Raw genomic sequence first — 25,752 nt, forward strand, 5'->3', positions numbered from 1 at the left:
ATGTTACTATATATTAGTGACAACTCTGGAAATGTTTGATATGTTTATCACTTTTTCCTGACCTCTTACACTGTCCTCTAGCATAAAAGAAAGTCGAACTTCCAGGAATGCAGTTTAATCAGGGTGGTACCTGTGTGTTTATTATTTACAGTGCTTCAAAAAACATTCAATATAAACAAACAAAGGCCTAACTCCTTAATGAACTACTAACTATACAGGTAAGCATCCCTAACTAACAGTCCGGGCAGCTAAGCTGCTTACTGGCTCCAAAACACCAGGACTAAATCCTACCTTGCACAAAAGACTCAACTATGCCATCTAAAATGGCTGCCCATCGGTCCCTGCCTTTGTGGGAGGTAATCAGGTTTCAAATCGAATAGTATCCAAAGTTATTCCTAGGAACTCAAAAGTGTGAACTGGACCGATGGTTTTCCCCAGTGAGAGGGGGATGCCAACTGCTGAGAAGAAAGATGCAAGTTCCAAGAGTGCTTCAGCTGGAGAGCTGATAGAGGACATACAAGAAGAAAGTGAATGTCATTTAGACGAAAGAGATGGAACCTAAATGAGCATTACCACAACACTGCACATATGTGAAAAACGGCATCCTCTGAGAGTCTTTTGAGGAGGACAGACAGACTCATCTGGTATGGAATTGCAATGTGAAAGAAACAAAGCAGCCTGATCGCACCCTGCTTCAATGGGCAATCCTTTTTGAAAAGGCTTTCACAAGTTTGTCAATGGTCCTATCCTTGTATATATATATATATTAAAAAAAAACGAAGCGCTGGAGAATCCTCCTACAGTTTTGTTACAGGATTCATTAGTTTATCTCTAATGTAATCACAGTTTCACAAACAGACTGCTTGTTCTCAAGCTACATCCCAAATTCTGGGCCACTTTGCATTTGAGATAATGCCCCAAATTTTGGTCAGATTTAGTTTTTGGGATGTTCTGCTCTTGCAGATGACAGCCCAGTTTCTAGGTCATGCTCAGTTTACCTTAAAAATTTACACCAGAACTGGATTGTGAATTCATTTAAAGAGAAACCCTTAGTACATAAGTCAAAGTTAATGTATTTTTTGACTCTCCCCAGAATTGTTTTTAATAAAACACAAATCAATTTAAAATGTTTTTAAAAAGCTTATTTCTTTATTATAATAAAAAGACATGACATTGCACTGAAATAGATACGTCAAAATGCAGGTGTTTTCCTTTATTAAAGATTAATATTAAAAAATATTTTTGAGAAGGAACATGGTTTTCCAAAAAAAAAACAAAAAAAACCACCTAATTTGCTTACGTAATGTCCATCAATATATAGTCAAGTGTGAGGGTTTATCAGACCTCAACATGAATAGAAGGCAGAATTCAACATATTTTATTCACCTGTCACACGCAAATAAATAAATAAATAAATAAATAAATAAATAAATAAATAAAAGTTCTGTATCAGCTCTTTCACTTATGGGTTTTAAGAGACCAGTGCCCTTCAACAACTTAACATGATTATTACTGTATTGCATTGGTCAAATAGTCCTAAATCTATTCCTGGTAGTTTAAACTGTATGTAGGCTATACATAATGTTTAAACAGTTGGACTATGCAAAAGCAATGGAAAAAAAGAATACATTGTAAAATATTAACGATTACATCTAGTGAGAGATTACTGGCATTCTTGTGCAAAGTACAAGTAATGTGTAAAAATGTGCCCCTCATCCATTAACTATATAGTCCTTCCCACTTGGAAACATTTACACTGGCCTGAAAGAGTTAACTGCAAGCATGATAGAATGACACACGTTATTTGTATCAACCTGTATGACCTATGTAATGCCTAGATTGATACTTTGTTGTAGTTGATACTTCTAACAACCCATAGGCAGTCCTAATATTGATAGAATGCCCCAGGCTAAATGTATCAGCCTGTGCTGTCTTTGATACTTTGTTGCAGTGTATACTTATAATAGTCCACAGATGGAAATGCCGGACATTCTAAACGGCTTCATATTATAAACAGGCTTGGTGGTTTTTGACATATATTCCTAACAAAACTGCTTGCCTTCAAGCATCGTTTTAAAAAAAAAATCATATCGATTAGTATTTCAGGCGATAGATAGATAGATAGATAGATAGAGATAGATAGATAGATATTATGCACATACATAATGTTATTTACCTTTTAAATAGCGAGCAGATAGGTTTATTGATTGTTTGAGTAGTATTGTTCCTTGGGATAACAAAATGCGTAGCTCAAGTCATGTGATTTCATAAAAACGCCAGGTGCTCAGAGTTTGGTTTTTGAGCTGAGTTAATTTCCCAAAATGAGTTGATTAAAGAATCTGTAAAATAGCCACTCGAAAAGACATTATTTTAATTAACGCAAGAACAGCGAAAGATACGACCATGCCCCACTTGAGTAATGAAGATTGCCTGGTTGCTATTGATTGAAGGCGGTGTGTTGGTGAGAGAAGTTGCCTGGAGAATGAGATGTTCTGCTTCAACAAGTGTGGAGTAGTGGTTGGGGCTCTGGACTCTTGACTGGAGGGTCGTGGGTTCAATCCCAGGTGGGGGACACTGCTGCTGTACCTTTGAGCAAGGTAATTTACCTAGATTGCTCCAGTAAAAACCCAACTGTATAAATGGGTAATTGTATGTAAAAATAATGTGATATCTTGTAACAATTGTAAGTTGCCCTGGATAAGGGTGTCTACTAAGAAATAAATAATAACAAATCAGCAGAGAAACCAAGAAACCGGCTTTATGATGGACAGGCCACGTCCTGGAAGGCAGAGGGTCACCACACCAGCCCAGGACCATCACATCCGACTGATCCATCTGCGTAATCGGTTTCAGACTGCAGTGGCTACAGCACAAGAAATTCCAGGAAGAAATAACCTGCGCATCAGCAGAATGACTGTTGCTCACTGAACCAAGACAACGTGTGTGGAGACGTCGTGGTGAACGTTATGCTGACTGTTGCGTTGTTCAAGCCAACTGATGGGGCCTTAACCTCCTTGTGCTCCGTCTTTCGGGCGAGACATAATTGGAAGTGACTCTGCAGCTGATGCATAGTTCACACACCCTAGTCTCTGTAAGTCGCCTTGGATAAAGGCGTCTGCTAAATAAAAAAAAAATAATAATAAATAATAATAATAATAATAATAATAATAATAATAATAATAATCTCCTTCAGCACAAGAACACCTTTGGTGCAGATTGAGGGCAACCTTACTGCTCAGAGATACATTGATGAAGTCCTTGAGGCCACAATACTAGAAGTCAGCGACTCACTGCGGTAGGCAATGTGTCAGTCATGGATTGGAGGAGACGTGATTGCACTCGCTACCAAAGGGGGCATGACTGAAGGTATATCACGGAATGTGGCCGAGCGATCTGTTCCTTTGTTCTGGTTGTAAAAGACCTGTAAAAGGACGGTAAAAGCTGAAAGTGTTTTATCTGTCTGTCTATTAATTGTCACCCTTATCATTCATAGAAGAATGAATCTGGGAGCTGTCGCTATTCAGCCAGCTTCAACCCCAGACTGCACTGCACTACTGTTTCACTGTTGCTGTATAATTCACCACTTACACAAGGAGAAATCACTGTTGGGATTTGTGACCGTGTCTGTGTATAGTGTGTGTTATTATTTTGGGACTGAACCCTGTGGTTTTGACTGGCTTTACACATTGCTGTGTATAGTCAGTCTTATTATTTAAAAACAACAAATGAAGCTTCATTTTCACCATTGGAACTGTTGTTGGACTGTTATTAAGCACTGCATTGCCTCTACACCTGTGCACTACAAACAACTTTGCCACACTAAATCAACAGTTCATTATGTTATTTGGGATAAATGTGCCACGATTTTATCACAGTGCTCAACAGCTCCGATTACAATGGACACGATTAACTTTGCAGGTACACGTTTGGCAATCATTTCAATCAATGTAGATAAACATTCCAGTTCCAAATACATATGTACATCCAGCACATTATCAGCAATCCTTATACAAAGTAAGACAACAATTATGATTTTTACACAACACCTTATATATATATATATATATATATATATATATATATATATATATATATATTTTAAGGTGGTGTGTAAAAAAAAACACACACAGTGGCTCTCAAAAGTATTCACCCCCCTTAATTTTCCACATTGTATTGTGTTACAACATGGAATCAAAATGGATTTAATTAGGAGGCTGTGTGGTCCAGTGGTTAAAGAAAAGGGCTTGTAACCAGAAGGTCCCCGGTTCAAATTCCGGCTCAGCCACTGACTCATTGTGTGACCCTGAGCAAGTCACTTAACCTCCTTGTGCTCCGTCTTTCGGGTGAGGTGTAATTGTAAGTGACTCTGCAGCTGATGCATAGTTCACACACCCTAGTCTCTGTAAGTCGCCTTGGATAAAGGCGTCTGCTAATTAAACAAATAATAATAATAATAATAATAATAATAATTATAATAGGAGTTTTTGCCAGTGATCAACACAAAAAAGTCCATAATGTCAAAGCGAAAAATAAAATCTACATATTGTTCTAAATTACAAATATAAAACAGAAAATAATTGATTGCATAAGTATTCACCCCCTTTGCTATATATAATACACACACATTAGGGATTTAAAATGGTTATGATTGATTCATTTTTTTTTAATCAACTCTCAGCTATTTGATGGAAAAGTTTAAAACTGAAAAGCCAAACTGCATTTTTACATACATACTTTTTGTGATAAACAGGCTTAATACAGTGTTATTGCATCATTCACACCAATGTATTTTACAATTAGACAATGTAGAAAGTATAAAACACTGTATTAACAGACATTACACTATTTACTATTTTCCTGGTACCCCCTTTGACTCCCCAAAAACAAAGTTCTCGTTTATTATGCTGGTTTATTATACCCCATAATACATCAACTAACATTTTCTTTTCTTTCAATACTTAAGCATTTGGCTGTTTTAGTCAGTTTAGCATCATTATTTTTTTATTAGGTCAACATAGTAATTTAACAGACACAACGCGACTTCAGCACCTTTTCTTTTTTTTTTTTTAAACTCAAAAACTTTTTTCACTTCAAAAGGATGGATTTTTAACTAAAGGTTTAGTTTAGATTACACCGCACCTTTCATCAACAAACCTAAAAAGAAAACAACTCTAGACATCTGAACCCCCCCAGACTAAGTATAAGCCAAGGTTATCACTACTTGGGGCAATCAGGCAAGTCTTGTCATAACCTTTGATTTATGTTACCATATTAAAATTATTAAGGAATGTTAATATAAACCATCAACATGCAGCAAAGTGTGCAATGAGCTCCCAAAAATGCTGCCGACTTAATGCCGAGACTGGGGTTTTGGTTCGAATTTTATGCCATTATCGGTTTTGGTTTGCTTTCGGTTCGGGAAAACAATAACTTTTGCATATGGAAAGTATGGAAATATGGAAAGTATTTTTTGAAATTGTGTTGCCTCAGAAGGTACAGTAGCACGCAACAGGTAGCACTGCATTATCTCTGGCGCTCTTATAGGTTTTGGAGGCAAAAATCAGAAGAGACCTAGTCACCTCACCTCACTACTGCATCACCTACTAGCCAGGTGCCCAGTAGGCTCAAGTGGACACCTGCAGGCAGCAATGAAAGGGGGCCTTAACAAGATTCAACATGGGTCAAATTTTGGGCACTTGTGACATTTTCATTAAATTAAAAAAAAAAGGTCTGGGTACAGGACAAAGGTGTAAGAAGTGTGGTTTAATTGACTGTTTATTAAGTATGTCTTACTTATTCTCCTAAACATAACCTTTATGAATAAAGTATAATCACGATTCAAATGACTTCTGATTGACAGACACTTTATTAAACAGAATTTAGACAGAATATTCAACAGGGTTTAGACAGAGTGAATTGCTACCAGATCATACAGATTAACATTCACGTCGCAGACCTTCATTCTAGACAAATTAAAACTAGTTAAACTAGCTTTGAAACAATGGTTACATATTCACCTCTCTATTGGGAGCCATGCTGACGTGGACAGCGGTTTCTGCCCAGAAACTAATTGCAAGATTTCACCTAACCCTTTTCACTCCCTCCCCCTGGGTCTTGTCTTTTTTTTTTTTTTACAGCACTTGCCCCGTGTGTATTCTTAGGATGTTTTCCATTCCCATAATAGTTCAACGATTTTTATTGCTCTTTGAGTCTCTGTGTACCATTTGCTGCTTCTTTTAATCAAGATAGTCATACTTTCGAAATAACTGAAATCCGAGATTGCTGATTCAACAGGAATAAAAATTGAATTTGTTAAAGAAGTTACTTCTGTTTTACAGTTCAGCCTCTGGTGTGCAATCGTGCACTGAACTGCAGTTGGTTGAGATGCCTTAAAACAGGGATATCTAAGAGATAAGCCAGATACTGCATATTTTCTTTTTGGGTTTGTAGTTATTGTTTGGACAGTGTTGATTTAATTTCTATTCAGAATCATCTTAACCCATGTCAGATATAGTAGTCCGGGAGCCAACATTACATAATTGCTTAAATTGACTTAATAGTTCCTAAAAGTACGAGAATTTGAATGTCCATTTTTGTAAACTACAGGTCTCAGAGAGAATTAAATAGGTCTGTTCAAAAATATGGTTTGCAAAAGTCCTTAAAATTGCAAACATATAAGAATGATTGCTTCCCAAAAAAAAAAAAAAAAAGTTTAACAAAAAAAACACAGTTGTACATAGTTTGCAGTTCTACCAGGTTTAATGTGCAATTCCAAATTCCTAATGTCACTGAAAACGTGTGTAATGATTCATTGACAGACTAGCTGGGCTCGTTCGGGGGCGTTTATTATATAAATATAAATGATATATCAATGCAGGACAGCAGCTTTGGGGTACCCTAGTGATGACTTACTTCAGTGTTGGTTCTTAACTAGAATACTGTTGGCTTCTCTTTATCTGAATCAAACTAGAGATTAAGTTATGTATTCAATTGTTTAGTCTGTGCAGGCCAGCTGCATATGGGGTGCCAAATGTAAAAAAATAGCACAAATATTTTGACCTGTCTTTATTCCCAGATTTAACCAAAAACATGACTGTTTTCCCCCCCAATTTATAAATCTTGTGAATAATGCATACTTTCAGATACAATTTATAAATCTGAAAATATTTAACAACTTCTAACTTAAAAATAAATACTTAAGTGAAATCCTAATTCTGGGTTTTGCAAAATAATGATTTAAATTTTAAATACAGATTTAAATTAAATCCTAAATCTGTGTTGTGCATGGGCTAGGAACTATGAGTCTTGGATTTCTGATCACATCAGTCTTCCCTTTGAGCTCCATCTTGTCCTTGATGGCATGAACAAAGACCCAGGTAAAACAATCCACTTGACAAAAGAAACTGTTAGATTTCTTACAAATTTGAGCTGTATAAAAGCATGAAGAAGCAGACACGACAATTGTTGCTCAGATTAATTATGCTGTTTCAGAAACAGATATAATCCTCCTCTGCATTTATTTTTCATCAAGAATACCTGGCCTACAGGAATTATGGGTTCAGAAGAAAGGTATATTCCAACCCATTTGATTTCCAAGCAACTAAGTTCTAAATTTAAGATTTCAGAATCCACTCAAACAGGCCTACTGCTTATTGCTTATATATTTACTGGCTGTGACACAGTCAGTTATCCTTTCAGGAAAGGGAAAAAACAAGTTGCAAAACTAGTTTTGGCTTCCTACATTGATTTCACTGTCCTTGCAAGCTTTGGTGGGATACCATATCATGCAGGTGAAAAAGTGTTTGACAATGCTATATCAGAGGCAAATGAACTATTTGTAAGGCTCTACGGCAGAGAGAAATTTGACACTCTAGACAGACTGAGAGACCATCTTTTTGGAACAATGTCTGCCAAAGCAGACCTTAGAAGCTTGCCTCCTACCGATCATTCTTTTCATCTGCATGCATTGCATGCTCGTCACCAAATATATGTGAGCAAAAGTGCTCACATGAATGATCCAACACTTCCAGACCCACCGGACTTTGGTAGAAGAGTAACCAATGGTATCATTACCCCAGTACTAATGACAAAGTCACCTAAGCCACTGTGACTTGGAACAAAATTCATTTTGTGGGTGTAAGAATGTCTTCACAATTGCAGATGTGCAAAAAACAATGTCCCATGTGTTGTTTCATGCATGTGCACTGCAGAACCTGGAAAATGTGCCAGAATAACAGACCTGGAGGAAGATCAAGAGTTCATGTTAGATGATCCGTAGAGTTGTTAAACAGTTTTAAGGACATTGCCTTTTCTTTTACTTTAAATTTTAAAAGTACATAAACAAGTTATTTCCTTATGTTCAGTGAAACTTAAGACGTTAGTATATTCAGTTTATTGTTAACAACAACAAAAAAAGAAAAACCCAAAACAAAAAAAAAACCCTGCGTAAGTCGGAAATGCTGGACTTCAACGTGGCGCAAGGGTGAACACCCCCAGTGTTACGCATTTTTTACACAGTTGCAGATAAATAATAGTCAGTGATGGTCTTTCTTGGTACAACAATGACTGTTAAACCAATTTAAGTAATTTTTTAGAATTTTAAACAGTAAGGAGCATATACCTTTAAGTTATCTTAGTATTGTGCAAAATTAATATATGCAAATTTTCACTGGATAGGCTAAACTTTGCTGCTTGATACAGTACATTTTACAAGAGCAGATCCTGAGCAGAAGTAATCAATTTTACTTCTTAATACCTGTATTTTGTGAAACAAAGCTCGAAATTGGTGGTAGTTTTCAGACCCATTCATCCGAGATTTGCCCTACATGGCTCCCAGATAGCAACCCTCACTATAGCAACCATTTTTTTAAAACCATTTACATGTTATTACAATTTAAAATGTAATTTTTTTCTCCATTGAAAACTCCATATCCCTGAAAGCTAAAAACATAATTTTGGGGAAGTTAGACAAGTCCTGTCAATTTCATCATGTTCCGAAATGGTGACCCCCCAAAACTAAATTCAGAGTTATCATCCACTAAGCTAATTATCATTTGTTATTCTTTTGCTTTGCTGCCCCACTCCTTGCTTGCTGTATTTATCTTATATCTCTTCACAGTAGTGCATGTTGATAAGTCATCTCCTGATCACCTGATTTAATCACCAAACTCCTCAATAATGCTATCCAAGTCATTATTCTATTACTATAACATCTCAAAAAGCTTGGCAAATGTCTGTGATTTTCTTTGAGCACTGGATGCGGAAGCTTGTTTATGTCCATGTTATGTCTGTGGTGAAGGGACTATGCGTATTGCTCAGATCCGCCTCAATTTTTATTTTTTTCCCCCAGCTTTTATCTGCCTCTCTCAGCCACTGAAAGCTTTTCACTGCTTTTTCCTGAGAAAACATGAGTAGGGACCTGTATGACGCCTTTTTGATGATGTCTGACAGGGTCCGACATCTGACTGGAAAGGAAAAAGGGTTCATAATTAAATAGAGGTCATACTGTCCCCATATTGTGTTGCTATGGCACAGTTTACAGCAGTTTGTGTACATGTTTATGAATATTTGTAAATATGGAAGTCCTAGTTTAGTGTTTCTCCCTATAATAGATGAAGGGCTTTGTAACATAATATATTCCATTTAATTAAAATGATTTTTGTGGATGGGTTAACGTACCATGTTATCAAAGCTCACTTACAAATGATCAGTTCAGTCAGCTTAGTGTAGTTCATCGCCAATACAATCCTTTAAAGTTTTCCAATTATTTTCAGACATGATCATGGTCATTTTTATCTGCAAAATTGGTTTAACAGCATATCTTTAAGGTCTAATTGGCTTTGTTTATAATTCATTTTGGCACCCAGAATCGAATGCTCTTTTTCTAGAATGTTGATGTCATCACACCATCATCAGACTATACTTTTCTAGATTTTGTAAATACCCCCTGGTGGTATAGAAATTGTGCAGTAGTTGGGCTTTGTGCATACTAGGGCTGCTACGATTAAATGGAAAATCAATTTTTCAAATCGATTCCATTCCTCCTTATATACAGATACAAATACTGGATAATTGATTCAATAATTACATTTTAACGTGCACAGTTAATAACATTATTTAAGTTTATCAACGAAACTGCTCTGAATGCCCTGCCTTGCTATTTACAGTATTTTTGCCAGACAAGCAGTGGGCATGCTCTTCTTTTCCTGCTCGTGATAACTAGATTCTGATTTGCTGGTCCCATCCTACCAGCGAATCAGATTTGAAAATGTTTGCAAGTACGTCCCTCTGTGTATTCGATGTAAACAAAAAAATAAGCGCACCGCCTTGAATCCAGAGCAGGACAACAGGCTTGTATTTCTGGCAAACAGCATGTAAATAAATTGTGCACATTGAAGAAAACTGACTGTATACAGTTTTGCGCTTCTTTGGAGTTTCAAAATGAAATTAATGAATGTAATGATTTCCATTACACGAGAGTAGATGTTAAAACTTCATGCTGATTTGAACTCGGCTCTCGCCAAGATAAGCACCAACTAAGACGTAGCTTTACAGTAAACTAATGTGATCCATATGTGTCTCCATCCATTTACGTTTCCTTCCATATGATGATGTAGATATCCTTCTGTCTGGTGTTAATGGCTGAAGTGTAATGCTGGCTCCAGGGATCAGCTTATTTTGCCTCCCTGGCGCATCAGCACACACGACGGCTGCGATGCTGGCTCCGGGGATCAACCAAAGTGCGGCCTCCCCAGCGCATCAGCATGACAACCGTCTGGATTGAGCTAAGTAGGGTACATCTCTGGGGTTTTCAAGTGGGCACCTTCCATCCTCAGTGTTTCGTCGACTAGCCCACGACACCTCAAGAGGGCTCGACGGTGATTCTGGCGTCCCAGCATCACCCCCCTCCGTCCCCCACTCAACTCAGCCCAGCTTACTTACCTGTCCCCAGCCAGAATCTTTCCGTCTCAACCACAGCCAGTTGCTGCTCCTCTCTGCTGCTTCAGATAAGTTCTTCACTGTGCGACGCAACTCTTGGCCACTGAATCCGACGTCTCTGAGAAACCGGGTTGTAGAGTGTGCCACAAATCCTCGACAACCCACTTCCACTGGGTAAACCCGAACTCTCCATCCTCGCTGTTCCGCTTCAGTGGCTAGTTGAGCATACCGCAGTTTCTTCCTCTCATACGCCTCATCTACAGCGTCCTCCCATGGCACTGTTAACTCTACCAGGTGAACAAGGCGTGCTGATCCAGACCACAAGACAATATCTGGTCGAAGGTTAGTGGTGGCAATCTCAGGTGGAAAAATAAGCCGTTGACCAACATCTGCCAGCATATTCCAGTCTCTAGCAGCTTCCAGTTGTCCTGGGCGAGGATTGGTTTTAACACCTTTTCTTGGTGGTTGCTCTCCTGGGCGGAGGAATGTTGTCTTTTGTGTGTAATGTTTTGATGGAACAGGTGGCAACTTATTGGTCATGTTACGCTTGTCTTCCAATGCTAAGGCCAAACATCGCAGCACCTGGTCATGGCGCCAAGTAAACCGTCCTTGGCTAAGAGCCACCTTACATCCTGTCAAAATGTGCCTTAATGTTGCAGGTGATGAACACAAAGGACATGAGGGATCCTCTCCTACCCAGAGGTTTAGGTTCTGTGGTGATGGGAGAACATCATATGTTGACCTGATGAGGAAACTGATCCTGCTCTGTTCCATTGACCATAGGTCTTGCCAGCCAATCTTGCGTTGTTCCACACTCTCCCATCTCATCCATTCTCCCTGTTTGGCCTGGGAAATGGCCTTTATACACCTCATCCTCTCCTCCTGCTTCTGCACCTCGTTGACTACCAGCTTCCTTCTTTGAGCTGGGGCCGCCTTGTGCCATGTAGGAGGAGTTGAACTGAAACCAAGACCCCCTCTTCCATGCTGAACTTATGCAATTCTGACAACAGTGCTGGACATTTGTTTTCTGAACTGTTGTAATATTATGTGTTGTTTTAAAATAAAAAAAGTTAGTTAGACGATAGTGTTCTTGTCTTTGTGTATCTGTGAGTATAAAATGTTTTAGTTAATATATACTTAACCTTATCACATCACTTTTTTCCTTTAAGCCAATCAGAAGAAAACACATTTCTTAGTTACAGTTATACAAACCTCTTATCAGCCCTTGAAGTATCTGTCTCTGTCCAAAGGGGCTAACTTTTATGACCCCCTCATAAACCCTCTATTTTCTAAGCAAAACCTTTTATATCTAGTTTACTATTTGTGAAGACGTTTATCAATAGGTTTGTAGCTCCAATACAAAACAGTGGTCTCCCCAAAAGGCAAATATATTTCGTGTTAGGGCTGGACATCAAAGGAGGTGTTTTTACAACATTATCCTGTTGGTCAGTCTTTTGTTCTAAAGACAAAAGCCAGGATACAATCAGCTTCCCAGGTTCTAACCAGAATTCAGGAGACTAAAAGATGTTAATCAGATCCCTAGTCTCATTAGATATTTAACCAGAACATATGCTCAATGTACAAGTTGTATTTTAAGACCTAACAATTAAATTTCTCTCTAAATAAAATGTTCCAACATAATTATGCTTATTTTAATGCCAGAAATGAGAAGTGTCTTCAGGTGCTTTACTTACTATTACAGCAATAAGAAAAAAGAAAAACTAATAAAAACAAAAATAAAAAATAATTGTGGCAATATATTTTAATGTACTTATTTTAACTATCAACATTATACTTATGTATATAATGTCATGTTGAATTATTAAGACACTGAAAAAAAGTGGGGAGAAAAAACAGAATTGGCCATTTTTGAAAAACAGAATTTGCTATTCCCAAGAATGGAAAATCTGGCAACAATTGAAGGAAGTGCAGGTGAAAGTGTTTTATACAGTAGTATAAAGTAATTCTATGGGGGCCACCAGACAGGGCTGCATTTATGATAGGATCTCAGACAGGCTTCATAAAAAGGTAAATATACACTTCATAAAAATGACAACATACAGACGTGCTCAAATTTGTTGGTACCCCTCCACAAAAAACGAAGAATGCACAATTTTCTCTGAAATAACTTGAAACTGACAAAAGTAATTGGCATCCACCATTGTTTATTCCATATTTAATAGAAAACAGACTTTGCTTTTGATTTTTTATTCAACATAATATTGTAAATAATAAAACAAATGAAAATGGCATGGACAAAAATGATGGGACCGCGAACCTAATATTTTGTTGCACAACCTTTAGAGGCAATCACTGCAATCAAACGTTTTCTGTAGCTCTCAATGAGACTTCTGCACCTGTTAACAGGTAGTTTGGCCCACTCTTCCTGAGCAAACTGCTCCAGCTGTCTCAGGTTTGATGGGTGCCTTCTCCAGACTGCAAGTTTCAGCTCTTTCCATAGATGTTCGATAGGATTCAGATCAGGACTCATAGAAGGCCACTTCAGAATAGTCCCAATGTTTTGTTCTTATCCATTCTTGGGTGCTTTTAGCTGTGTGTTTTGGGTCATTATCCTGTTGGAGGACCCATGACCTGCGACTGAGACAGAGCTTTCTGACACTGGGCAGTACGTTTCGCTCCAGAATGCCTTGATAGTCTTGAGATTTCATTGTGCCCTGCACAGATTCAAGGCACCCTGTGCCAGGCGCAGCAAAGCAGCCCCAAAACATAACCGAGCCTCCTCCATGTTTCACTGTAGGTATGGTGTTCTTTTCTTTGAAAGCTTCATTTTTTCATCTGTGAACATATAGCTGATGTGACTTGCCAAAAAGCTCCAGTTTTGACTCATCTGTCCAAAGGACGTTCTCCCAGAAGGATTGTGGCTTGTCAATATGCATTTTAGCAAATTCCAGTCTGGCTTTTTTATGTTTTTCTGTCAAAAGTGGTGTCCTCCTGGGTCTTCTTCCATGGAGCCCACTTTCGCTCAAAAAGCGACGGATGGTGCGATCAGAAACTGACGTACCTTCACCTTGGAGTTCAGCTTGTATCTCTTTGGCAGTTATCCTTGGTTCTTTTTCTACCATTCGCACTATCCTTCTGTTCACTCTGGGGTCAATTTTCCTCTTGCGGACGCGCCCAGGGAGGTTGGCTACAGTTCCATGGACCTTAAACTTCTTAATAATATTCGCAACTGTTGTCACATGAACATCAAGCTGCTTGGAGATGGTCTTGTAGCCTTTACCTTTATCATGCTTGTCTATTATTTTCTTTCTGATCTCCTCAGACAACTCTCTCCTTTGCTTTCTCTGGTCCATGTTCAGTGTGGTGCACACAATGATACCAAACAGCACAGTGACTACTTTTCTCCATTTAAATAGGCTGAATGACTGATTACAAGATTGGAGACATGTGTGATACTAATTAAAGAAACTAATTAGTTTGAAATATCACTATAATCCAATTATTTATTATCTTTTCTAAGGGGTACCAACAAATGTGTCCAGTCCATTTTAGAATATCTTTGTAGAATAAGCAATAATTCATCTCTTTTCACAACTTCTTTGCTTTATTCTATGACATACCAAAGGCATGCAAATATACATGATAAAATAGCTTTTAATTTCATCACTTTTCAGGAGGAATGACGCATTGTTTCAATGAGCTGTAAGGGTACCAACAAATTTGAGCACGTCTGTATAACACAGTTTAGTCTAAATTTTACATACCCCATTGAATTTATAATTTCTAGAAAGTTCTTTATAGGAAAAATCTTTTGTAGCAAAAGTTTTGCTGTTGTGGATGAGGAAAAAAAAAAGTTTACAAGAAAAATTGTATTTCTTGTAACTTTCCTCCTCCACAAAGTAAAAACTTTTGCTACAAAAGATATTTCCTAAAATTTTCTAGAAACTATACATTTCCGTAAACTTGACTAATTATATATATATTATATATATATATATATATATATATATATATCAGAGGATGATTCACAATAAATGTCTTGTTTACATTTTAAATTAAAACTGTAAAAAAAACTGACCAAGACTAATGGTCGCATTGTTGACAAGGGATAACCGCAGGAAACACATATTAACAGTACATAGTTCAAACATTAATCTTATCTAGTAATGTTGCTTGCTGCTGAACCATTATTTGCCAAGGAAACCAATAGTTCCCACATATAACATAAGAAAGACTACAAAACGAGAGGAGGCCATTCAGCCCATCTTGCTCCTTTGGTTGTTAGTAGCTTATTGATCCCAGAATCTCATCAAGCAGCTTCTTGAGGGATCCCAGGGTGTCAGCTTCAACAACATTACTGGGGAGTTGGTTCCAGACTCCCACAATTCTCGGTGTAAAAAAGTGTCTCCTACTTTCTGTTCTGCACGTCCCTTTATCTAGTCTCCATTTGTGACTCCTGGTCCTCGTTTCTTTTTTCAGGTCGATAAAGTCCCCTGGGTCGACATTGTCAATACCTTTTGGAATTTTGACTGAATAGATTCAATTCTTTTAGCCTGTCTGCATACGACATGCCTTTTAAACCCGGAATAATTCTGGTCGCTCTTTGCACTCTTTCTAGAGCAGCAACATCCTTTTTGTAGCGAGGTGACCAGAACTGAACACAATATTCTAGATGAGGTCTTACTAATGCATTGTAATGTTGTAACATTACTTTCCTTGATTTAAATTCAACACTTTTCACTATATGTCTGAGAATTTTGTTGGCCTTTTTTATAGCTTCCCCACTTGTCTAGATGAATACATTTCTGAGTCAACATAAACTCATAGGTCTTTTGATGGTTATATAACATTATTTGGGAATACAGCAGAATCACCCCTTTAATACCTACTGTACAGTGATTTCCACAGATTCAGTTTGAAAAGACATTCTAAAATGCCTGGCTACTGTGCATACTTTACATAGTAGAAATTACATCTATAATCTTGCAAAATGCATCTTTTTTGGAAAGGCGTACAGCCTTAACACAGACTGTCAAACCTTTCACCTGTCATTCTAAAATACCTAAAATCTCTCTCACTGTCACATACCCACATCACTAATTAATGTTTGAAATTCTCCCTTTCAGGTTCTCTGTTGGTTGAGAGGACTTTTATAAGTGGTACAAACTAAGCACATCTACTTAAATGCAAATGTATCCATTTTTTGCAGTCTGTATTTAAAGTATGAACAACAGCTGTGCAGTCAAAAGGGCTACAACATGATACGTTCTTTGTACAGCAAATAGTGGAAGCTGCACAGATTTTATAGCTGTCTGCACCTGACATATCGCATTCATCTGTGCAGAAGTATGAACCAGGCTTTAGTTTTCCACGACTCTGAAAGAGCATGTTGTAAAGAAAGCCTCTGTAAGTCAGTACACATCTGTTCCCTGATGCATTTGTTCTATTTCTACAGAAAACAGCTCACTCACAATTGTTTTTTTTTATTTTAGCTGTCACCCATTTATGTGCTTGTTTGCTCAGCTGTCTCATTCACTGACGTACAGCTGTCTCATTCACTGACGTACAAAGCTACACGTAAATGCTGTATGATACACAACCAAACAATTTACATATACTGGCAGATTCAGTGCATGACATATTGCATTTAAGGGAAATAAAGGAAGCACCTAATCGAATGTATTTTACACCCATTTCCAAGATTTCACTGACTTTATTCAAATTCACAATTTCCATGACCTTGATGGAGGCCTTCTCCATCAAATGTTCCCCGTAATAGCTACTGATAAAATAACTACATACGAATGATACAGTTTCAGACCAAAAACCGATACAGACCATAACCACACAAGTGCATTTTTCACGAATTATAAAATTTCTGATTTCCACACTATATTTGTAAAACATAGCCTACATCAAATTCATAAAAACATGACAGCTGAAAAAACTCTTACCACAATTACAGTGATATCATTCAAAACGGTGTCACAGTGCACAAATTTCTGAAATTAAAGTGAGGGTTCACGGTGCCAGTTTGTCATTTTCTATCTGTGTACTTTTAATCGAACACCCTGCATATCGCCATTTTTGTTTTAAATTGGTTACCATAAAATTGTAAAATATAGCAAACTGTTTTAAACTTTAAAAATGTTGTCGGAAGCTTTTTTTAAAAGCTACATTTTACTAATGTTGACAAATCACATCGTTTTACTAATAACACTTTTTAATATTACATATACCTCTAACTTAATTAACATAATAGAGTGTATTACTCATTTAATCATACTTTTTAAACTCTACCTTACCTGTTTACAAAGGGGGGTAAGGTAAATTTACATTTCTAACCGTGGGAACTGTATATTATTGTTTTTCACAGTATAAATAATAAAATTAATAAAATGCATTATTTTGTATATGTGACTAATCATGCATTTATCATGCAATTTATGTTTATGTGCAATTAAAAAATGATTCAGTACCGTCATCCAATCAGCTTCCAGAAATTCCAGCAAGCATCTACCGTTTATTAGAGCCCACTAGAATTTCTCAGCACCAACTGTGAATCAAATTTAAAATCAATCCGCATGTATACCGGCTTTCTTAATTATATTCCTGCTTACAGCTAAACTGACATGACAAATGTATACCTACAAACCACTGGGAAAAACACATGCTTGGAAACTGAATGACTACCATCAGTGAAAAATCCAATCTCACCAAAAGGTACACATCCCTGTGTGAGAGTAACAGCTGTTCAATTTCTATCTGGCACTGGTCTGGAGACAATAGAAATAATGTCTGTAACAGGACACCGTAATGAAAGCTCAAGTCGCAGCTATTGGACAGCAAATGTTCAGCAAAAACACAATTGGCCTACAATACAATCCTCCAAACAAGGCTCAAAACCAAACAATCAAGCAGTGAATCCTGTTCCTGTCAATAACGCACCAGCCAATCAGTTCAAATGATGCTCCAATAACAAGCAGTTCAGACTCCATCATACACGGACTGTCCAGTAATTGCTCCATTAATTTCTCAGGCAATGCCCAGATTATAAATTATTAAAACCCTAAGAAATTTAAAAAAAAAATCGATTTACCAAATAAACACTAATTGTTTTTCTCTTTATATGCATGTCATCCTTGTTTTTTATTTTTAAAATGTTTGGGACTATTTTCTTAAAATGTCTTTACTCAGCGGAAAGGTACACAACGAATCAGTACAAGTTCAAGGTAAATCTAGTTTTTTTTTTTTTAAAGAAAACAATGGTAAAAATTGATTTCTAATAGCAATATGCCCTCTCAATGATGGCTCTACCGTGTGATAGTTGACCTTGGCTTTCGTTATCGCCTTCGCCTTCGGCTCGGGACGCATAACTCCCGTCTCGGTCAACTATCACACGATACAGCTATCCTCGACGGGCACTCGCTTAATTACATTTATAAAAATGTAACAAGAATTTGTATGGCCCTTTCTCAATGCAGTTGTAATATAGTCTATATAAATGAATTATTCTCATTACATGTGTTTGACAATCAAATTAGTTTATTCTTGAATTTAAAACATTAATGCAAAAGAATACAATCACATTTCATCTGCAGTGCTACCCTGCTGAATTCTTATACCACGTTTCCATGAACCACATAACTCGGGAACACGCTTGAGTAGCAGGTGCAGTTTACACTGCCTCTGGGTTACTGATCGCATCAGATAAATTCCAGATTTTATTAATCCTTTGATAGAAAATCCTGCTCTACTTTATGTTTTCAAGCAAATTGGCTTCATCACTGCCATTCTCATACCCACTTTGACATATGACACATTATTTCCTTTGTCAGGCGCTTCTTTCCCTGTTCTGCATATCTGTCTGCCAGAAGTATATGGACTGCGTGAAACAAACACGAAAGAACATCTAGATGGTTTTATCTTTTAAGTGATTGACAATTTGACTAATACCATCTGCAGTGAGTGCACGTCTTGACCTTTAACTCGCAAGTATTTCCTGCCCAACTCACGTGATAACTCGGACAGGATTGAGCTATTTTTACAAAAACTCACCCACCTGTACCTGAAAACCCGCCCAATCAGAAACGTAAGTTGTGTCAATCACCTCTGATGTTTCCCATTGTAACAAACAGCAACTACACTATTTGTAATTGCAACTTTTGTTTGTGTTTTATGTGCTTATTACCAAGTATCCTAGGAATCAGTTCGCTGTGGAATAACACGGAAAAACACAGATTTTCTATGCTGTCGCAGAATTTTTATTTTTACACTTGCAAAAACCATACAAGGCTTTTTTTGGATGTTTGATAACCAAATCAATACACTTATCATATATAATCATCGACACAGGCAATTTAAATTTAGTAAACATACTTGTTCAATAAAACTGCTTCTGGTGAATGAGGCGCACTGTCAGTGTCACCTTCATGCTGAAAAGTAGTTGCAGTTTACTTCAGTATCCAGTGTGTTTTTACAACTCAACAAGCTGTTTAAAGATGGCAAAAACTATAGAAATTACACCTAAATATTGGGTCAATGAGTTTTGCAATATCCATCCAGGTGACAAAGACTAACTCGAGGTAAACTAATATAAAATACTTGGTTTTTATTATTAGTACACAGACGTATTTGTAATGTGTAAAGTGAAATGGTAGGCCTACGTTTGTTTATTATTGATTGATGGCACTCTAGTGAGTTTGTGGAACTTCCTTCAAATTTGAAAGTGTATCAATGAATGCTTCCTGTAAAAACTAATTGTTATTCAATAGTACTGTTTGCGTATCTGATAATGTGACGCGGGAGGCACTCAGTTTTAGCCTTTTAGCCAAATTCTAACTTGCAATAACGCCTGTTACCAGACTGTGCCTTTTAGAAAGTGCTACGTTTGTAGCCCAACGTAATAATGACATGTACGTCACATGACAGATATTGATGCGTGTTATTGTTACAATGTTTAGCAACAGTGATGTAAACACTAAGGGTTGTGAATTATATAGTTTAGTATTTTGCTTAAAAATATCGTAAGCTATTCAAAACATATCCAAATGTAATACCAGCACAAATGCCCAAAAAAGGCACCCGCCCAAAGCCATTTTTTTCATGCACAATACAAAAAATACAAACCCAATTGGGCGTGAACCCACCCAATCTGACAACACTGAAAAAACATGGAAACGCCTCCTTTTTCATCAACTCGATTTCTGGGAGAATTCAGACCAATTCGAGTGCACTCGAGTTGAAATTGACTTGAGTTGGCTATCCATGGAAACTAGGTATTATTTACTGAACCCTAATCACAACAACAGTTAGTAGGGGAGACCGGGGTTGGTTGTCACACGGGTTGGTTGTCACTGTGCTCATAACTATGACACTAGATGGTGCAGGCAGGTGATACTAACACTGAAATGTGTGTTCTATTGTCTGGAACTCAACCATCTTGTAATTTGAGGTCAATTCCATCTAGAATAAAGGTTAGCACATATTTCACTTTTTTCATACCCAAAGTAAAAAATGTATATCTTGTTATTTATGTTATAACTCTTAGTAGTATTGGAGTTTGTTTGAACTGATGGCCATGTTAATAGAACCAGATACTGGCTATCTTTTGGTGTAAAAACAAAACCAGTAGGTTCTCCCAGTAGTACTGAGAGAATTAAATTGTCATGTAAAGTTGGATTGGGGCAGGTTGTCACAGTTTTTGGGGTTGGTTGTCACATGTAAATCCTATAGGAAGAAGTCTTATATTTTTTCTTTCTACTTTTTTTTACACCAACATGTGGGATATGTCACCATATAATGCTTATTTAAGTTATTTACTGTTTGTCCTCCGGTCCTGTGGAGGCTGTGGTATTATTTTGTAGCATGGGTCAACATTTCAAATATATATATAGGTCAGTATTTTTTACGTTCATTACACAGTAGAAACTTTATGTTTTTTTGTTTTTTTTAAAAAGTTGCATTATTGTCTACCGTAAAACCAAGAACATACTTTGTGACAACCAACCCCAGTATGGGGCAGTATGGGACAGGTTGTCACAGGTGACCGGCGCATTTTTAACTGCCTAAACATCATATTTGGAATAAAGTTACCCTGAAAAAAAAAAAAAAAAAACATCAATTTGTACGTGGAGTTATTCTTCATTATAAGGAGGCACATAACCTCGCAGAATGTCAACAGATTGAGGAAAATAATAAAGAGTAAAAAGTGTAACAACCAGCCCCGGTCTCCACTACAGCTCTTATAAATGTTTACTATAGAAAAATGTACTGCAACCTCAATGCCGCATATTGAAGCACTGAGGTATGGTAGGAACGATATTTTTGAAGCATTTCTCAACCACACGCACATATACAAACTAGCAATGTCGTTTTAAAAAAAAAAAAAAAAAACATTACATTAATTTTTTGCTGAAAACACATTTCATTAAATATTCTAATACAGCCATTTGTTAAAGAATGAATAAAATAAAACATTGAACTACCATCGATCTCCTGAAGATAACAAATAAATTAAACATTAGCCTAATTTACACCTAGATATAAAAGACGAAAAATGTAACATTTTTAAACAAAAACAAATTGTTTTGTATCTGAAAAATAACAAAGTGCCACTTCGGTCCTGTACATTCATTCAGTTACCAAAGAACCTCCCTTTAATGTCAGAAGTGTTCACATGCACACCATAGCGTCTTTTTTTTACGGTCTACCAATTTCACGTGACAGCACACACCTTTGACAGCTTTCTAACATAGCCTTTTGTAGAAATATGCTTTAAATTAGCTGACCCCAGCAGGTGGAACTATACTAATATTATGAACCACTATAAGAATAACTTGAAAATGATTGATCTCCTACTGGATCATAACAAATAAGTTCAGATATTTTAAAATTGGGAAGGTAACTTATAACACATTGAGAGTTTATCATACATTGCAATCACATCATGTTTTGAATGCAGTCAACAATGCAAAATGCATTTACAAAGTAATTAATAATACTGAATGCTGTCCGTATCACAATTGTTTCATAACCTGCTTTCATGTATTATTGTTAGGCTACGGTAACAAACAGTAAAGCCGTGGATTACATTATCAAAGTATTACCGACCCTGTACAGAACGTGTTAATATTGAATTTGTTGTTGGTTTTATGTCAAGCATTTCCAGTAATAGTATCAGACATGTAGCTGGATATCTGTTTGTGATCAGGTACCAGCTATCCGGTGGTAAGCTTCTTTAGAGTTCAGCCAAACTTCCAGACAATTATTAGTTCATTTAAAAACAATACAGGAAAACACGGGTACAGGGCAGAGGTTAATTGCCGCACCCATTTTAAAGTAACAGAGATAGACTAAGGTATTTCCGGACAGCACAACGATGGGTTAAGCTTAATTTTAGGGTGCTACTTTATTAATTTAAATAATTATTCAATCAGCAGGTATTATTTCAAAATAAACTTGTATTTAAACATCTACAATAATTAGTGACCAAACGTGTTAGTATTATTACTTATTATAGCCACCCAGTGTTGTTCCTCGATGTCATTATACATTATATATATATATTTTTTTTTTCATGCAGTATTATTAGGTAATATAATTCTGCTACAATTTTTAAACTTCTCTTCTAACTTGGCGTCTGTCAAACCAGACTTTCCGTGTGTCTGTTACCCGATGCCACTCGCACACCAGTTTACAAGCGTACCGGTGCATAAAACTGGTGTATCGATTACATTCCCATACACAGACACTATATCAACAGGCAGAGTATTTTTTTTTTTTGTTTAGTCCACTTTAATTGCATGATTATGTCCTTACCTCGTGAGCTGACCTTTTTTCAGGCGAATCCTGTTAAGACTATCGCAATCAAGTATATGCAATGTGATGGTGAAGATACGTTGTAACAAATCCCTGTTTTCAGCAGCCACAACTCTCCAGAACTGCAGCTTGCCAATAAATCAGCCTGCCTACCATGGGGAGGCGGGGCTGTAAGGATCCAATACGCGAGAATTGGGAATGGCTGAGGGTAGGTGTACTTGTTGCATAAACAAAAGCAGATTCACAGGTGGGCCATCCCTCGATTTTCGTAATTAAGATACGAGCTGTATGCATTGTTGTTTCCTATTAAAATAATTCAGAGTTTTATTAGGAGTGCAGCATGTAACAAAAGTAATACAATATACCACATAAGTTTAACTATTGTGTTAAATAAAATAATAATAGATATATTTCAGTGAATGAGGCCGTTATAGCTAGGGATTAGTATTAAGTGACCTACTGGCTTTATGACCTGCAGAGGATTAAACCACTGTAAATTCTGAGGATGGCTCTACAGACATTTATACCCCATTCAGGGCCGGATTAAAGGATGTGGTGCCCTACACTAACCCATATTTTGGGGGCCCAATGCATATTATGGCGAATGGTGTTATTGGCATATTGGTTAATCCTGCCCTGTGTTGGAGACAGAGTGTGAGCGGTGTGGGGAGCGGAGTGAGCCAATTGTATATGAAGCGAGGTAGTTGCTGGAGCAGAGCACAGAACAGACATTTCCGGCCTGCTGTTTCACAGCACTGAGAAGAACTGAGCATGGTTTTATTTTTCTTAAATACATGTTGGGCCATGGAGTTTGCAGAAATGTTTGTTTTTTTTTAAAAAAAGAAGGTGCCAAATACAGATACAGTCACTTTACAGTACTCGCCATCATGCCTGTGCATGGTAACCATTAATTTTCCAGTTTCAAACCAAAATTAGGTACATTTAAGTTTTGCAGACTTAAGAATTATTATTTTTTAACTTTTATATTCAATGTGATTGTGTTGCAATTTATAATTCATTATGGAGGGAAAAATATATATTCTCCCAATTGCTGAGCTGCCATATAAAAATGTGAGAAACGTTATCAGTGTGTCCATCTGTTTTATGCTTATGCTTTTATGCATGTCGTAAAGTGGCTGGCGAATCATAGCTGGGCATGAGGCTTCTTAAACTATTTATGCCTTTATTGCCTTGTACCATATGACAGAAATCACATGCAAGTGATATTAATTAAATCTCACTGTTGTTAATGATCATTTTAATTTACATTCAAACATCCGTGGGTACATAGAACACAAAATGATGCAATATGGATCACAGACATAAAAAAAAGCTTCAGTCCCAGGCAGTAAAGTACAAAAGCATTAGCAAGTGCATAATATACCATCCACTGAGGTTAATGGGTCAGTGGTTTCCTTTCAATTTGAAGATGACCAACAACCAATACTTTTGGGATATACCTGCCACCGGTCAGGTATTTACTGAGCATTTTATGTAGTCACACCGCAGAAATCACTTCATCTTTTGCTTCTCACTCAGGTAGGTATAGTAGGTATAAACTAACCTGTCCAGTTGCGTGATTGAGTCTGTGTGAAAGCGCTCTCACTCAAGTTTTTCTGGAAGTTCCCCTGCAATTTTATTGCTGGAAGTCGGCTTGCCACCTCCCCGGAATCAGAAACTCGGCTTCTGAAGACTGAGTTAAAAACGCTGCACAACTGCGCTCCTCTTTAATCTTTTCTTTTCAACAGCCTACACTTCATTGTGATTGTAGTCTGCTTTCCTAACCATGCAGTGTTGCTATTTTGTGTTTTTCTTCCTCTGCTATTTGCAGCTAAAAAAAAGAGAGAAAAGAGAGACGGGTGATTCCTCCACCAGGACCCGGCTCTGCTGCGCCCGCTGTTGAGTCAACTCCGCTGGATTGGCTCGGCCCGCCCACTCGGTGCGCGTGGCCCCCCCAAAAAAGCACTACTCCTTCAGCTTCTGCTGTGTGTGTGAGTTTGTGTTTTTTCCACTGCCTTCACAGTTAAAAATAAACAAAAAAAAACAAACGTGTGCTTCCTCCACTGGGTCTGGTTCTACCTTGCCTCACTGTCGAGTAGAGTTCACGGCTACATCGACCCACCCATATTTAAAAAAAAAGTCTCTCTTTTTTCTCACTGTCTGTAAGCTGTGCGCTGCCCTGGTTGTGTGACTGCACGCGGTCCAGCCTAGAACTGTAAAGACACTCGAGGCAAAGGATACCTCCGAAATGAAGAGCCAGATGGCTCAGGTTTTGGAGTACCTGATCAGGCAGCAGGCTCTTGCCCCTGCTCCAACCCCAGCTCCGCCTCTGGCACCTGCCTTGGGACTGATCCAGCCCTCACCGATGGTCGTCCTGGATGTCTCAGAGCAAGACGTGGCGATGAGCGAGGAGGAACAGGACGTGATTTCCACCGTCTTGGGATGGTGGCTCCTTCCCACAGGAAGAGACAGAGGTCCAAGAACTGACCCAGGAGAGGGCCCCAGCTCTGAGGTTACCTCAGAGACTAGTGTTACCCTTCCCTCAAGCTCAGTTCGGGTGCTTATGGAACAAGCCTTCAAGTTCCTCCAGGTTCCCTGGATGGCAGCGCCTTGGACAGCGCTGCTCTGTTTTCAGAACGCTGCAGGCTTCACTCCCACAGCACTTCATGGTGTTTCCGGATTTTCTGGAGGAGGTACAGTCTTCTTGGCACCGACCGGCCTTGGCGCTGAGTATCTCAAAGCAAGCAGCCATGCTGGCCTCCTTGGAAGGCGCGGAGGTGCTAGGCTTAACGGAATTCCCGCTGATGGATTCTACCATCACGGCCCTGGTGCAAGCCCCTCTGATAAGAGGAATAACAGAGGCCCACCTTAAGAAGGCTTATGCAGCTGAAGCGCAAGTTACGCTCCTGGCCAACACGGCAGGTCACCTGGATGGCATTTTGCAATCGGCGCCCTTCCCTGAACCAGTAGCTTCGGAGCTGCGCTTGGTCTCAGGCATGCTGCTGCAAATATCAGGCTTCCAAGGGCAAGCCC

General features: G+C 37.9%; 1 protein-coding gene across 1 annotated transcript in view; it reads right to left on the reverse strand.

Moving 5' to 3' along the window:
- The window catches only part of LOC117421533 (2-hydroxyacylsphingosine 1-beta-galactosyltransferase-like), a 49,541-nt gene extending 26,619 nt beyond the window's left edge, over positions 1 to 22,922 (reverse strand). Inside the window, exon 1 of the mRNA XM_059031122.1 lies at positions 22,720 to 22,922. The gene's annotated coding sequence lies outside the window, so the exon portion shown is untranslated. The remainder of the gene's footprint in view (positions 1 to 22,719) is intronic.
- Positions 22,923 to 25,752: the final 2,830 nt, after the last annotated feature.

The sequence above is a fragment of the Acipenser ruthenus genome, chromosome 1 (genome assembly GCF_902713425.1).
Source record: "Acipenser ruthenus chromosome 1, fAciRut3.2 maternal haplotype, whole genome shotgun sequence".
NCBI classification, from domain to species: domain Eukaryota; kingdom Metazoa; phylum Chordata; class Actinopteri; order Acipenseriformes; family Acipenseridae; genus Acipenser; species Acipenser ruthenus.